The 17,366-nt window shown below is 45.2% G+C and overlaps 1 protein-coding gene across 4 annotated transcripts in view; it reads right to left on the bottom strand.

Annotated features, from left to right (window-relative positions):
• Positions 1-12,649, bottom strand: part of HELZ (helicase with zinc finger) — a 151,647-nt gene extending 138,998 nt beyond the window's left edge. For 2 of the 4 annotated variants that reach the window (XM_068530582.1, XM_068530585.1), the window contains exons 1-3: positions 12,603-12,649; positions 11,229-11,284; positions 7,201-7,257 (exon numbers count right to left, since the gene is read on the bottom strand). The gene's annotated coding sequence lies outside the window, so the exon portion shown is untranslated. Of the gene's footprint in view, positions 1-7,200; positions 7,258-10,141; positions 10,219-11,228; positions 11,285-12,602 lie in introns of all 4 variants that reach the window. The other 2 variants (XM_068530583.1, XM_068530584.1) reach the window with 2 other exon arrangements.
• Between the last annotated feature and the right edge of the window lie 4,717 nt (positions 12,650-17,366).

Raw genomic sequence — 17,366 nt, 5'->3', positions numbered from 1 at the left:
TTTTTAAATTCATTTGCATTTTCTAATTTTTCAACAAGCAACATGCTTAATTTATCATGAAAAACTAAAAGGGAAGGGATAACTATTCTAGATTAAAAGAAACTAAAGAGGGGCTTCCCTAGTGGCACAGTGGTTAAGAATCTGCCTGCCAATGCAGGGGACACGGGTTCGAGCCCTGGTCTGAGAAGATCCCACATGCCGCGAAGCAACTAGGCCCGTCAGCCACAACTACTGAGCCTGCGCGTCTGGAGCCTGTGCTCCGCAACAAGAGAGGCCACGATAGTGAGAGGCCCGCGCACCACGATGAAGAGTGGCCCCCACTCGCCACACCTAGAGAAAGCCCTCGCACAGAAACTAAGACCCAACACAGCCAAAAATAAATAAATAAATAAATAAAAACTAAAGAAATAAAATACATGTCGGGGAGAAATAGGAGAAATTATACATGGACTTGATATCTGATAGTATAACTATTAGTATTACTGAATTATCTTCTTAGGTGTGATAATGGTATTATGTTTATGAAGAAATATGTCCTCATTCTTAGGAGACACACGATGAAGTATGAATGAAATGCCATCTAAGACGTCTGCCACTTACTTTCAGCTGGCTCAGGAAAAAAAAGAATTCTATCTATTTGACAGAGAAAGAGAGACAAGGCAAATTATGACATAACGCTAACAATTGGGTATTGATTATACTATTCTTACAACTTTGCTGTAGGCGTAAAGATTTTCATAATATAAATTAAACTAACAGTGTTCTTTAACTTAAAAAAGATTCAAAACCCAAACTAATCCAGAAGTTATAATCTTCTCGTAAATATAAAATATATTTTATTTTATGCTGCTTAATTCATCTCCTCCAAATTAAAAAAAAAAAGATTGAAAAGGGGTGACTTATTTTACATAGTAAGGAATTATAGCTAACAGCCAGGAGTAATATTTAGGTTTCCTTCAAACTGATATTGAATACAGTCTTTTTAATCATCTGAGCAGTTTATACTGATCTTGGGCTCATTAATTGCTAACGTACCTAGTTTTTTTAAATAAACATGTTTATTTGAATACAATTACCTTATCCCTTAAAGAAGCCGGAAAGAAGATTAAATAACCCAGAAGACACAGTTGGAAACTGTAAAGAAGTGTAAGAAATAGAGTCACTGGCAGAAGAGAAGAGCAGATCTCTTACAAAGCTGCATTCCATGTTCCCTGCCTGGGTCAGACATAGTTCATCCTGAGCCGAAGATCCAGTATAGACCCATCTGCCCAAAATGCCTTTCTCCAACTGAGAAAGAAGTGAAAATGCTAAGACATACGAGAACATTCGTTGCTGCCTACAGCTACTTGAATTAGAAATCTTTAATACCATTTCTAGTCCTGAAATTCTATTATTCTACATAAAACACCTTTAAAAACAAGTATATATTATCATTTCACACCCATTAGGAAGGCTACTATCAAAAAAATAGAAAATAACTGTTGGCGAGGGTGTGGAGAAATTGGAACCCTTTTACATTTCTGGTGGACATAAAATGGTGCTACTGTTATGGAATACAATGTGGGGATTCCTCAAAAAATTAAACGCAGAATTACCATATGATCTACAATTCCAATTCTGGGTATTTCCCAAAAGAACTGAAAGTAGGGACCTGAACAGATATGTATACACCCAAGTTCACAGCAACATTATTCACAACAGCCAAAAGGTGGAAGCAACCCGAGTGTCTATCAGAAGATGGATGGATTTAAAAAAATGTGGTATTTACATACAATGGCATATTATTTAGCCTTAAAAAGGAAGAAAATGCTGCCACATGCTACAATATGGATGAACCTTGAAGACATGCTAAGTGAAATAAGCCAGTCACAAAAAGACAAATATTGTATCAGTGCACTTATATGAGGTACCTATGGTATGACTGGACCCTATTCAAATTCTTAGAAACGGAAAGTAGAATGATGTTTGCCAGGTGCTTGAGGGAGAGGGGAATGGAGGGTTAGTGTTTAATGAGTACAGAACTTCAATTTGGGAAGATGACAAAGTTCTGGAGATGGATGGTGGTGATGGTTGTGCAACAATGTGAATGCACTTAATGACACTGAATTATATGCTAAAATGATTAAAATGGTAAATTTTATGTTATATATATTTTAACAATATTCAAAAAAACACCCCACAAGTACGCAAGCCATAATACCCTCCTAACCCTCCTTAAAAGGAGTGAGGCCCATGCCCTAACCCTGATGCAAACTTAAGGAACGCTCACTGCCCATGTCCCAATCTTCCCTGCTCATGAAGGAGAACCCAGAGCTGGCAGGGCAGAGCCAGAGCAGAGGCGGGAAACTGGTCCTGATGTTACTCCCACTGAATCAACTCAGAAAAGCCAAAACAGAGGGTAAGGCCCAAGGTGACTGACAGAGGCAGGCTAGGGAAGAGAAGGCAAAGGCAGAAGGAAGGAAATCCTTGAGAACATGGGCAGCTGATGAGACTGGGAAGGGACACCACAGCTGTGAGGAAAAGGAGGCCCAGAGAACAGGGGAAATCAGAGACGGGAACTGCCCCAAGGTAAGGAAAGAGAGCAGTAGGAGAAAAAAGAAGAACTGTAAACAAGAAGGAGATCCATCCAAGAAGAGATTCTTCCCAAGTGCCAGCAGGAAAATGACTTCCTTCCACTGAGGTGGCCATTTGTATCTAAAGAAACCTAGAAAGTTGGTGTAGCCTATAAAAAGTTAGGAAGAAAAATACTTTTCTATATAAGAATATTAATATACCTCCCTCCACAGAGAATTATGTACTGCCATTTTTTTCATTTGTTTTTGTCTTTTTTTCTCCCACAAGAAGAGAACACTTACTTGTTTAGGAATAATTTCAATCAGGGCCTACCTTTTTAATTTGTATCAAACACTAGTACGCCATGAATGAGCTAAAGCGTTCTAATGGCAGAGGGGTAAGAGTATAGGCTTGAAGCCAGCTCTGCCTGAATCTGAATCCTGGCATGGTGACCTGAGGCAATCTGCTTAAAAATTTGCTTTGATTTCCAAATCTGCAAAATGGGAATAGTAACAGTGCTACACACTTCAAGGCATTGCTGCAAGAATTAAATAGGGTAAAATATGAAAGCACTTAGAACAGTGTCTGGCCCACACTAATCACTATTAAGGTATTAGCTTCCTGTTATCCTCCAGACCTAGAACATGAGCTCCAAGAGAGCCGAGATTTTGTCTGTTTTGTTCCCTGTTGAAGCCTCAGGTACCTCGCATAATTCTTTGCTGAATAATAAGAATGTATTGGACGCCAGCAACACAGAAGCCCAAAGGAATAGCCCTACCTTTCTGTTATTACCAACAACTAAAATCTGCGTAACACTCGAGGCTCACACTTCACAGAGGGTTTTCTACACCTTATCTCAGGTGACTCTGTGACGCTGCCATTATTACCTCCGTCTCACAGACAAACGAAGGCTCAGAAGACGTAAGTGATTTGCCCAGGAATTCTGGCAATTAATCCTACTTCTGTTCACTCTAGACGCCCACCCAGAAAGCTCAGAACATACCCTACTGAACTGTTCAATTCTCCTTAACTACAAATACCCAGAGTTCAAGTTCACCAAAACACTTTATCCAATTTGCTTCGATATAATTGATGGAGAGGGAGGAAACAGATGAAACAACATTAGTAACTATTAAAGTTGAACAACGGGTACAGTGGGATTGATTATACCCTTTCCACTTCTATACACCTGAAATTTTCCATAATAAAAAAAAATGTAATTAAAAAATAAACTCTTCACTCCCAACATAAGCTCTGCCACTTCCAACTTCCTATTGAGCACACCTGGGTGCGAGGAAAACAGCACAGCAGAGAAGCGTCTCAGTCTGAGGCAGTGAAGAGAGCGCTGGAGTGGGAATCAGGAAGCTTCAGTCTTCGCGCTGCTCTGCCCAACTGTGAGACCTCACTGGCCCCTCCAGCTCCTCTGGGCCCTGAACTTCCTCTTCTGTTCCTTCCAGGGTTAAGGTTCTGATTTCACCTTTCTACTAGCGCCTTAAACTCAACACACAAAACCAAACTCGTCTTTTCTCTGCGCTGAACCCCTAAGACCCGTTCTCCCTGCTGGCTTCTGTGCTCCTGCCCGTTCTCCCTGCTGGCTTCTGTGCTCCTGCCCGTTCTCCCTGCTGGCTCCTGTGCTCCTGCTGTCCCATTCTGCCGCCACCCAACCATGAAAGCCTCAGCATCACCTCTGACTCGAGACACAGGACTGACTGTTCCCTTCCCCTCCTGCCTAATCAGTCACCACACCTCTCTGTTCAACCTCCGAAATCTCTCCTGACTCCACCACCTCCTTTCATTCCCAAGTACACCAACTCAGGCACTCATCATCCCTCGCCCGGAGTAGAACCCTGAACCCAGCTGAAAACCCTGTCTCTAGTTTCTCCTCGCTGACAAGCCACCATATTCACCCTCCAAACCCCAGTCGTGACCTCGCAGCCGCCTCACTGTCCGCTATGCTCCTTCACGAAACCCAGGGTCCGGGTAACTTGGACACTCCGTTTCCGGACATCCGCCTCACTTCCAACACCGCCCCTCAGCCTTGGCTCAAGCTACCCTTCCCTCCAGAATGCCCTCTTCTTGCCACGGCGCCTCAGTTTCACAGTGGTGCAATTTAGATGCCACCTCCTCAGCTGAAGTGTTCCCTTATATCCCCGAGGGGGCAGTGTCGCGCCCTCCACTGAACCCCGAGGCACCTTGTCTGAACCCCTCTTACAGCACCCTTCAGATTCCTATTAGTCCTTTCTTTTTTTGGTGCCCCTACTGTCTCTACTAGATGATTCGTTCCTTGTCAGAGGAAATGATGTTTTATTCATCTTTGTATCCTTCAGAACAGAGCTTCTCAAAGACTGTGCCACGGCACTGCGGTATGCCGCGAATGAGCGCAAGATGTCCTCGTCAGCGATCCCCCCAGCCCTCCCTCCACAAAGCGACTTCAGCAGCCAAAGCCCCAACGAGTCAGGCCTCAAGCAGCCCCCTCCTTCAACCACGTATATGCCATGATGACCTGAGAAGCACTAAGAGGCCGCAACGCGTGGTACGCAGCGCATGCGCACTGAACACCTGCTGAGCTGAATCTCGGAATAAGTCGCCTGTTCCCCTGCAACCACTGTTCTCAATAAAGTTTACCATCTAGACTCGACTCCCTCTGAACATTCTCACTGAACACGTTCTGATCATCTTTTTAATAATCACCTGTTTATTAGCTGGTTATACTTGCCTTACCATCCAAAGCCCACGTCGATAGTTTACTGATTAAAATAGCAAAGGATATGAACAAACAATTCACCATGAAGAGACTCAGAGAGAAAAACTCAACATTATAGAACAAAGAAGTACAAATGCCACCTTACACTATTAAATAAGCAAAAACTTTTAAGTTAAAAATGTATTTCTATCCAGCTATGGTGAAACAGGTACATCTGTATATCTGTTAGTAGTACAAACTGGGATAACATTCTTGAAAAACAGTATGGCGATATACATCAAAAGCCATAAAAACATTCATACCATTTAACACAATAATGCATTCAAAAATTTATCCTAGAGATATAATTAGCCAGAAAAAAAATACAATAGTATCTACAATAACGTAGATTAAAGTATTAACTGAAAACCAGCCAGCAACATAAATATCTAACATAAAAAGATTTAAGTAAATTACTGACGGCATGACGATGAAGTATTTTGCAGCCTCTCAAAGTGTAATCATGTCAATTAAAATTGTGACAACTATAACATGGAAATGTTTCATAATCTAATAAATAGGAAAAATTCAAATTATATGCCTAATTAAAAATGAGTACAATAATATATATGTGCGTGTGTGTGTGTGTGTGTGTGTGTGTGTGTATATATATATAGATATATATCTATATATATATATAGATATTTTTTTTTTTTTTTTAACAGAATGCCAAAAACAAAATCAACTGTTTTAGGGGCAGTAACCCAAATATTTAACAATTTACTTAATAACAATTCTTAGATTATTTTATAATTTAAGAGAGAAAGTTCTACCATACTGAGGAGAAACTAGGGGTCCCAGGATGCAAACTTGATACAGTCTCAGGAAGAGGTCCACACCTCTCTTTTACTGCTCACTTTGGCCTGAACTGAGAACTCTCATGCACTCCTTATCACAATGACCTACGACAACCCAGACCCCAGCTTTCCAAGGACCAAGAAGCCAGCTCAACTAGTCTTCTGATCATCCCCACGAACCTGTGGGGGATGAATTGTGCAAAACTACCCTAACTCAAGAAACAAAGAACCCCTACAACAATGTTTTACTCTAGCAATCAATAAGTAGCCAAGCCTAAGTTTAATTATAAACCCTAAAAGTATATAGCATTGTCTCATTAAAGTCTCTGGGACTAGTATTAAAAATATATCAAAAAATAATTTTAGCACTGATGCCCCGCAAGGACAATATTAAAACAGTCTTCTAATTGTTTTTCTGTAGTATTACCATTTTCTTAGTTTAACACTGAATGGCCAAGATACTATAATGGACCAAGAAGATTAATTACTGTGAAATAATAAATACTCAAGACTAAAATGTCATTCTTAGGGCATTTCAGCAAAAAACAAATAATCTGAAGGACTAATACAACCATTAGGAAAAAAGTTTAACCTTTTGTTTCCATTGACATGTTCTTGGGATCCAGATCCTCAAAAATGCAGATACATACAGTCATTCCTGACAATGCACACATAGCAGATAACAGGAGAAACAAACAATTGAATACTTAACCCGTTCATCAGAGCACTGGGTGACCAACACTCAAGAACGCTGACACAAAAACTGAAGGACCTCTGAAGATCCAATCATACGCAGATAGGTTGAATCCCTGTGCAGTTACTCATTCAAAACAGAAGTGGAAGATTCACCTACCGTCACTTCTCTTCGAACAAACTGACAAAGCGTCAGGCAGTCTGTCTGGAGTACGTTCATCATCATCCAGTCTGCTCCAGAAGTCGCCAATTCAGCCAGGTCACCACTGCTGCACCAGTGCCCTACCTCCTCCACCTTGTCCCACCTCATCTTGCTGACCAGACACTCTCCTCTAGATTAAGTCTCTTTTGTCTCTTCCTCAGGCATTACCAAGCCCTCGCTTTGTAAATAAGGCTCTCCCAGACCTTACTCACCTGCAGTTCACTGCACTGGGTATCACCCAAATAGCCCATCAGAGCTCTTTATAATTGCTGAAAGAGAGAGAAGGAACCTTTTAATACATACTAGACAACAAGACTGCTGATGTATCAGTTCTGAAGCATTTGTATCCAGTGCTCACAGCATATGGTTGTTTGGTCCACAGTACTTCAATAAAATGTAGCATAACCAGCCAGGACCCAGAGTCCTGAGATAAGGGTCCAGAGATAAAAATTTGGTTTAATGTTGCTACTAATTAGCTGTGTGACCTTGGGCAAGTCACTTGACTTCTCCAGGCCTCAACCTCCTTATCTGGAACATAAGACAGACTAGATAGAAGCAGCAGAGCAGACTGCAATGGAAAGAGAACGCCCTTTCCAAGGCACAACGCCAGCACCACTACTTACTAGTCTTGCGACGTTATGTTCGTTAATTCACATTTAACCTAAATTTCCTCTGCAAAGCAGAAATAACAGCTACCTTGGAGTTGTTCTGAAAACTAAAGGAAAGATAATGAGTTATAAAAAGCCTATAGTAAGTATACTGTGCATCTCATCATAAAATTCCACAGATGATAATTACCAACATTACTCCCAGCCCTAAGGTTACGTGAATTCAATTTCCAAATATTTATTTCCTTACAAGATCAACAAATCAAAACTTTACCAACCTGACAATGCAATTAACTGTTTGAGTGTTTCACTAACAATTCAATTACAGTTATCTTAAACGAAGGGAAGTTTAAGATTATCAATATTAATTAACATCACAGGAAATAAGGGCGGAACCGTCCCCCGTCTAACATCTAAACGGTTTCAGTGGCCATGCCTTCCCTGACTTCTCCCTCTGCTTTCACTACTGCCCGCGCACCTAGGCAAGAGAGGTCTTCCAAACACCAAGTAACACCAACTGCTTCCTACAGTCAGATTAGGGGGACGTGGCTAAAGATGGAGGAAGGAGAGCAGAGGCTTTTTATCTTTTTTCCTATATACACTTAGCACTGCTCGGATTTGTTTACCATAGCATGCATCAGTTTTACATAAAAATAAATAATTTTTTTAACTGTATTAGTTACACATATTGCCTACTGAAAGGAAGCTCGCCTCACAGGAATATTTTCACCACAAGGAGAATATCGACAGAAGAAAGCAAAAAGGCAAATTCAGATGTTCCGAGAACACCTAAAATATGGCACAGAAATAACAAAAACCACAAACATTCACATGTCACACTGGTTTACTCAAAAAAATTTGCCGTGCATTCTTTGAAGAACCTAATGATGAATCAGGGTTTTTGGGGGTCAAAACAAGTTGAACACACAAACTCTGGCTTTACCAGACAACTTCCTGCCCTTGGAGAAACTGACCCAGTACAATTTACACCAGTAAACAAGTTGGTATGACTCTTTAGTAGTATGCTGAAAAACTTTCAATTTGCTTTAGACAATTGGTAGCTTTTAAAATAAAGATATATACATATATAAATATATATGCACACATATATATACATATATATAAATTAAAAATCTTCATGTTATATCTACTATTGATTTTTGAAAGAGGAATATTAACTTTATTAAATTCAGGATAGCTCAAAAGTATTATCTCAGCCACCGGTGAAGTGACAGACCACTAAGTTTCATGCTGCTCCTAGCCAATGCTACAGGAGTCACCCTGACTACAGCCAGCAGTTTAAATGAACTACAAGCTGCTGTGGCCGCACTCTCCACACGTATCATACTTCTCTCTTAGAAAACAATTCAAACTATTACTTAGAAATCAAATTATATTTGCATGTACACTTATCTAAGTTTATGGAAATAAACAGCCATAACAATTTGTTTATAATTTTTTAAGTAGCTCCTCCCCATCTCTTGTTTATCGACAAGCTGATAAACTTGGCCCCAAATCTACTATGCATTTAAAACTGCTACGCATTTAAAACAACAGGCAAAGGACCTTACTTCTTGTGCTGGGCCTGTATTTAGAATCTTAAATATAGTCTGACAGACAATTATAGACTGATTTGCATTTAATATCAATACCATGCCTACTTCTTAAACAGAGAACAAAAATGCATCTGTAAGATCTGGTCTACTCATTTGTAGGTCCCTCTGCAATATTCTTAGCCTTTCATGAATATGCTCTATATTTTTAAACTACACAAGGCCCTTTGCAAGTAGGAATGATTTCCCCTGTTATTTTGGCATCACTCCCTTCTCCAGTAAAACACTGGACTGTCCATAAATGTATACATACTTTAAAACAATGTAGACTGAATATTTATGGTATTAGAAATAAAACTTCTTGCTAACAACTGCAAAAATCAAGCGCACCAGCTGATAGGCACTTACTGACTCCCCAAAACTCCCGCCTTACCTAAAAATAGTGTCCCAGCTTCCCAGCCAAAAGGACAGACTAAGAAAGCTATGTCTTCATTCAGCTCAAAGACACAGACCCCCACTTCACCACAAACTTCAGTACTATGGCATTTCCCATTTTAGAATGCTTCGTGTGACAACCTGTTCGGTGGTCAACCACCAACTTCACTTTGAAGTGAATACTAACACTTCACATGGTCTACACGTGTGAAAATTGTGGAAAATGTCTTGACACAGCTCAGGCCAAACAACACCAGCCACACAAGATTACCTATTTCTAAATATTCCCTTTTGGATTATAAACAAACATCTCCATAGGCCCATAAGTAGATCATTGGTTCTTTCCACAAAGTATTATGTATATTAAAAAAAAAAAAAAAAAGATAAAAGGTACAGATTGGGAGGTCTAAGGCATGAATATGCCTCCATCTGTAAGCTGAAAATAAATAAATTTTAAAATCCATATCTGCTCTGCTAAGAATAAAAATAAAAATATATGTAATACACACAAGCACTTCTGAGTTTCAAACACAAGCAAATGTGGTGTGTGCACTTACAAAAAGATCTTGCTTTATGTCCACCTTCCTCTCCCAAGTTTTTTTTTAAGGCAGAAATGTCAATTGTATGCCTCAATCTGGAATAAAATAAAGCACAGCTTACTCTTCTTAAACAGATGTGTGATAGAGATGAAAACTTTGTGAGTGTATTTCAAAATACAAAGGCTACCCAGATGTGTTAAAGGAAAAAAAAAACACAAAACCCTGCAGTAACCAATCTACCGTAACAACTTACATTTTCTCAATAAACCATAGTAAAATATTTTACAGACACACACACTCACACACACTGTAGTATAGTACATCTACAATGCCTAAAATAAAAAAAAAAGATATATTTTTAAAGTTGAGAAAATTGCTTGTGAAGAATGTAAAATTAGCAAACCACTCTCCTTCTCACCAGTACAGAATACTGACTGTTCATTGACACTATATTAATAATGTTCTATAAATCCAAAGCCTTATAAGTTAGATTAAATAGAGCAACACTCTGAATTCACACACTACATGTGACCAGAAGATAATAACAAGCCAGTCTTATCCCTAATAACCTAACCAAAATGCACCACTATCATTTTTATTTCCAAATAATTATGAGAGAGACAAGCACTGTTCCATTTTTCAGAAAATAAAAGCAGGATTTGCCTGAAATAACTCTTTCCAATGGAAAGGGTGTACTTTACACGAGTCCCACAAACTGCAGACACACAAAATCCACATACACAATCACTAACACTCAATGCAGACTAAGTGATGGACACCAAAGGACAGATAAAATTAAGACATTCAATTAAAGTTACACAAGGGAATTTAAATAGGCAAACTATAATTACCCCTGGTGAAGATACTAATCAAGGATGGCTGCAAATAACATTTGGCTCTGGATAAGCTCCAGGAGCTGAAAAGTTTGGTATACTTGACACAGTTGTCTTTTCCAAATCTAGCCCTGCCTCTACTCCCATTTGACTGAGTGAGTGATTTGGAAATAAAGATGGCCCCATCAAATTACTTAGTTTCAGTCTCACCCTCATGACTTGATTAAAATAAAGAAGGAAAAAAGGTAAATCATTTTTAACTGCAGTCTCACCTTACACATCTCACCAGCACTGTAGTTCTTTAGTGATCAATTACTTCATCCAATTCCTGAGATAAACAGAAAAGTAAAATGTGTCTATACAACACCAGTAAGAGACATGATCAGTAGCAAACATTCTATCAGCCTGAAGTGAAAGGGCATATAAATTTCAAATGGAAAAAGTTACCAAAATGGTACAGTATGCCAGCTTTGTAAATGAGTCTGTTTGCTTTACTTTAAAACAAAAACATTTCCTCTCTGTGTGATAAAAGAATAATTATAAAGTGCTCTTAAAATCCAAACATAAAAATGTCATATCTGACTGACCTTACTTTCAAAAAATGAAATGAAAAAGGAGAAAAATGAAAAGATGAAGGAGAAGAAATCCATTCATACGAGTTTAAGAGAGGGCAAAATTAAGAACAAACTAGCCAGGACGACGCCTTCCTCCCCCCTCCCCCCGCCCAACTCTAGGAATCCACTGTCTCTGGAGTTACACATCTATTAACGATTTGCCTGAAAAGTGTAAGTGGTGAGGGTGAAGGAACAACAGTTTTGAGTTTCAAACAAAACCTGAGGATCTCAATCCAAGAAGAATCCTGAGACCCTGATTTCCAACCCTGGCTGGAGGATCCTCAGCAAAGGGGAGGGTGCAGAAAGCTCAAATAATTTGGGGGGAGAGCAATCAAAGTTCCTTAGATAAAACTGCGGTCCCTTAGCTCAAGAAAAAGGAAGTCTTGAAGGAATCTCCAGGAAAGGATCGTCTGTTTTTATTTTTGTTGATGTGCTTGTGGGCCAATGAGAATTTCCGAGGAGGGGGCGGAGAAAGGGGGTAAAGAAAGTGAAGCTCAGGCAACAGCCCTCGGCGGGGGAGGGAGGGGTGCACCCCTGACCCACTTTTCCCCGCGCCCACCCTCCGGCCCCCGCCCCACCCCGCGTGGAAGTCCGAGCCCAGAGGGGGCAATCGAGCGGGGCGTGGGAGGCCTGCACGCTCCCCACCCCCAGCCGCGACCCGGAGGAGGGGAGCGTGCAAGGCGGCTCGACTCCCCCTCCCGGCGTGCCGTGGGCTGGACAAACCTCCCGCAGGCTCGCGGCCGGGGTCTGCGAGGCCCCCTCCACGGCCTGGGCCGAGGGCTCCGCGGCCCCCAGCGGAGGGGAAGGGGGCCAGGGAGGGGAAGAAGCTGTAAACAGCCCCAGCGTCCGGGCCTCGCCTCGAAGAGCCCCGCTTTCCAGGCCCCGCCGCGGGCCGTCTGGGCCCCAGGCCCGCCCCGGGGCCGCCCCTCCCGGGACTCGGGGGACCGGAGGGGAGTCCGGTCCCCTCTCCGGAGGGCTCCGGCAGCTCGCGGAGCGGTCCCAGCAGCAGAGAAGGGGGAAGTCAGGACTTACCTGTCATTACTTTCTACGCCATCTTGGATCCACTTGTCAACGTCCCCACAAAGCATTATGGGTAAGAAAGAGCCTTTAAAGTGACTCCCCCCACCCCCTCGGCCTCGGACTCCCGCCTCCCGCCGCCGGCGCCGCCCCTCGGGCCGCACCTCCCGCCCGGAAAGTTGCCCCGGGTGGCTGGGAGGCCCAGAGGCTCGCAGCCCGGCCCCCCTCCTCCCCCGTACTGTTTGCCTTTAAAATTCCCCCCCATGTTTAAAAACGTGGCTTTGGGTCTTACCCGTCGCTCCTGCCCCGGCCTCCCTTCCCCCCACCCTTCGCCTCCAGGCCGGTTCCCTGTACCCCGCCGCCCTCCTGTCCTGGCAGACACCCCACGTCTGCATTTAATCAGCCCGAGGTTTCCCTGCTGCTGGCAGCAAAGAGCTGCTCATTGATTTATTTATGCGTCTGTTATTGCTCTAGATCTTCGGTGCCCGGAGGCGAGCTTCTGCTTCCCGCCCCCGGGCAGCCGGGGGTCGCCCTCGGGGCCCCGGAGCCCGGCAGCCCTGCAGGCCAACCGGCGCTCTGACTGCCGCATCCGCGGATGGAAAGATGCCTCTGTCCTGCCAAACCGTTCCGGGGCCGTCGGGCTCCGGAACCTGGGCGGACACTGTGTCCCCGAGCCTACCGGCATCGCAGCGCGTTAGGGAGGGGGAGGGGGAGTACTAAGCGAAAGGCAACTTTTACCCCAGTTGACTCTCCCTTCCGCTGTCTCCTCCCCTCGGCCGGTAATGCGATCCGCGACCCTCTAGATGGGGACCCCACCCCTCCCCTAGGAATGTGGTTTTGGGCTCTGCCGAATCCACCCTTTTACAGTCCGGGCTGCTTGCGAACTGGGACTTCCCGAGGCAGGTAACTCGGGGGCGCAGATTGCGAGCTCTGGCCGGGGAGCAGAGGCGTGCCAGGGCTCGAGGGAGGGCCCGGGAGAGGGGCCGGGGCCGGAAGGAGGGTGCGCCCGCCGCAGTCCACCTGCCGGGTCCCAGCCGGGCGGCGAGCGCTGGCGGCCGGGCGAGCGGAGGACTGCGGGCAGCACTCCGGCCCAAAGCTGGTTGGGGGACGCTCAGGTCGCCTGGCTGCGACGGGGCGCGCTGGAAGTAGGGGCGCCGAGACGCCAGCCGGGGAACCAGGCGAGCGACCCCGCAGCCCACGCCCGCCGCCTGGGCCTCTGCTCCTGCCCGAGGGCTCGCTGCAGGGGAGCTGAGCGCTCTCGCGATACTCGCCGCCTGCTTTCGGTTGCGCGGGCGAGCAGAGCATCGGCCCGCGCCCTCGCGCGGTGGTCCCCTTGCCCCGGGGCCCGTTGGTCAGCCCGCCGCACTCTCACCTCCCATTGCCACTGGTCTCTGCTTTGCAGACTTTGGGGACCAACTCTGGTTGCTTTTTTGTTTCCCCCAAGCAAATTTTGACCAAGAGGTGTCCAAGGGAAAATTCCTCCAGGACACCAAGACTTGCGAAATTGTGTTTGGTATAAAATGCTGTTGAAAGGCTCTGAAATTAGAAGAATGCACAGGCATTAAAGCCCTCCTTCGGTGCACGGGGAGGGCCTGGGGCCTTCGGGTCCACCCAAGGGTTTTATGCTCCTCCAGACCCTAGGAGAAGCCTCTCTCGAGGAACCTGGACGGTTGCTGACAGAAGCCCTGCCCCCGGGGAGCTAAAAACTCCACCAGGCAATTGTCCCGGCCAAGTGAGAAGAGTGGGGTGTAGACTCATTAAGGGATTGGCCCGGGGTCAGCGGTGAGGGAGGGAGCGAGGTGGTGAGTCACTGCAGGCCGGCTGAGAACGCGACGTGCCGGGAGGGCCCTCGCCTGAGTCACCGCTTCTCTGAGCTCCGAGTGAGTTGGGAAACTGGAGCCCGGAGCCAAGTTCCTGGACAATCCAGGCCCCGCCGCCACGCGGGGCCGTGGGCTGGGGGCGGGGGGGCAGCGCTGCTCGCGACCCTCTGCCGCTGCCCGCTGGAAGATGGGCCGCCCCGCCCGTCTGGAGAAGGCTCCGAAGTCTCCTCTTTACGCGGGAGCCAGTTACTGTTTCCCGCTTCTGCACCTGGTCAGCCTCTCCTATGCACTGACTTACTGGTTGCTTTGGGTTTACCCGGCACCTTAATATGTGTGGTCTGAGTTTCCTGTAATTCAGCACTCAGTAAGCTGAGGGCAAGGACTGTACCTCGCCGACGTTTCTTTAGTAGGTGCTTTTCTTGGCCTTGCATAGGCCTGGACCCAGAGAAGAGCTTGGTATATGCGACTGCCTGACCCACCCGTTCGTCCAATACAACGTGCATCCTGGCCCATCCTAGTGCAAGATGCCACCTGTGGCCTGAGCTAGACAACCCTCCTAACTCCTTTCGCTGCCTCCACTCTGCCCCCTACTGTCTGCTCTCCATCTGACCAACCCAGTGAGGTCTGTGAAATGTTGTCACGTGAGTCCTCTGCGTAAACCCACGGGAGGTGTCCTCGTCACACTTAGAATAAAACCAAATTCCTAACCGTAGCCTGCAGGGTCCTGTGTGAGGCGGCTCCTCACCGTGACCAGCACGCTGGCCTTCAGCATTCCCCGGCAGCACAGCAACCCTCCCTGCGGCCAGACCCTTGACCCCCGGATCTGATGACCGTCATCCTTGTAGCACTCAGGTCTCAGCGCAGATGTCCCCTCCTGGAAGAGAATTTTCATGATCCCCTTAACCAAAGCAGGGCATTCTCTATTCTTTTACCCTGGATTAGGAATGTTCTTGTTTGTCTATTTGTTGATTGTTTGTTATCTGCCCCAGCCCCCTTGGAGTATAAGCTCCATAAGGGCACAGGCCTCGTCTAGCTTGTTCACTCAGGGCCTGGCACATATATAGGCATTCAGCAAAGAATTGTTGAATGAATGACCAAACCGTTATGAGAGCGAGGGGTGGTGGTGAAAGTGCAGAAGCATGGAATGAGCAGCTGAGGGCCCTGCCCATCATCAGACCACTGGGATTGTACACAGCTAGAGGCAGGCAGGTAGGAGCGGAGTTGGGGGGAAACAGACCGCTTGGTCACCATTAATGGTGCTCCATTCTGATTCTGATCTGATGAACCACAGCCCCAAATAATTCCCCACTCACGCCCGCTTCCTTCCCTCACTTTTTTTCTCCCCGTCCCCAACAATGGCCACATCTTATTCTTTCCAGACCTAAGGCGCAGTCCTTGGGTCTCTCTTTTTCAACTACACTGCCTGCCCTTCTCTTTCGGTCTCAAGGCTTTGAATAGCGTCTTTACCCTGGGAAAGGACTCTAAGCCTGTAGCTCAAGCCCAGGGCTTTCTCCTGAGCTTCAGACCCTAATCCAGCAGCTTCTTAGCGTTTCCACGTGAAACTCGCGTGGACGTCGCAAGCTCAACACGTCCAGAGGTGAGGTCTTGACGTCCCCCCACAAACGTGCTCCACCACGGTCTTCCCTGGCTCCATCTCTTAATTGCTCAGGCCACAGTCACGCCTGTCTTTCTCTCAAACTCCATCTTCAGTCCATCTACAAATCCTGCTTTGCCTTCAAAATGTATCTAGCAACCGACATCTCTCATCACCTCCATTGTTGCCACTCTGGTCCCATGCACTTTCATCTCCTTCCCTTTGCCCCCATTCAGTGTATTCCCAGTGTAGCTACCACACTGGTCTCGATAAAGTGCAGATCGAATCCTAGCTCTCCTCTGCTCACACCCATCTGCTTTCTTCTCATCTCATTCAGAGGATGAAACTAGAGTCCCACACAATATGCCTCTGATTTGTTTGACCTCATCTCCTACCTCTCTCCGCTGGCTCTGTTTCAGCCATAATGGGCTCCTTTTTGAGTGTTTCCTCTTCCAGTAACACCGTCTCCCCTATATTCACATGGCTCACTCCTCTGCTTCCTGCAAGCTTTGCTCAGCCCAGTGAGTCCGTCTCTCGCCAGTCTATTTAAAATTTCAATACTCCCCCCCTCCCAGACACTCTATTTCTTTCCTGCATTTTTCCCGTAGCGTTTATCACCTCCTAAAGTAATAAATAATTTGTTATTCAGTTTCTTGTCTGTATCTTTCCATGTGAAGAATCAGTTTGCTGATCACCAAAGACTTGTGTTTGTTACTGGCAACTACATTTCCCAGCCATGCCCTTGCCTTTGGGGCCATGTGACTAGTTCTTGCCAATAGACGTGAAGCAGAAGTGTGACTCTGAATGAGCAGGGCAGATCTGCATGACCAAAAATACATGCAAGGACTCTCAGCTGAGCAGACAACAGACCTTTATTATGTTAACCTGCTGAGAAGTTGTGATCTGTTTGTTATAGCATTTAGCGCCTCAGTCACTGTACCTTGGGTACAGTGGCCCACTAGAACGGAAGCTCAGCAAGGGCAAGGGCTTGTGTAGGTTTTGTTCATTTGTTTATCCTCAGTGCCCAGAACAGAGCTTGGAATATAGTGGGTACCTAATAAATATTTGTTGAGTGAATGAATTAATTTCCTTTTCCACGACCAATCATGAAAATAAGTGAATGGTTGTCAAGGAAAGGACAATGCGAAAGGAATTTTTTGTTTGTTTGCTTGTTAAACAAGTAGTAACTCTGGATTTCTAGAGGAGCACTGGCTACAGGTCTTGGTAAAGCTAAATGGAGCTTCCTTTAATTCTGTTCTCCCCGCTTCATCTTTCTCTTTTCTTCTTCCCACTTTTCTGCCTTCTCCATCTCTATCCCTCCAGGTCCTTCTTCTCTCTCCCCTTCTTCTTCCACTCCTTTTTCTT

The sequence above is a fragment of the Eschrichtius robustus genome, chromosome 20, assembly GCF_028021215.1.
Source record: "Eschrichtius robustus isolate mEscRob2 chromosome 20, mEscRob2.pri, whole genome shotgun sequence".
NCBI lineage: Eukaryota > Metazoa > Chordata > Mammalia > Artiodactyla > Eschrichtiidae > Eschrichtius > Eschrichtius robustus.
Note: the sequence above shows the minus strand (reverse complement) of the source record. Positions and strands in the feature narration are given on the sequence as shown.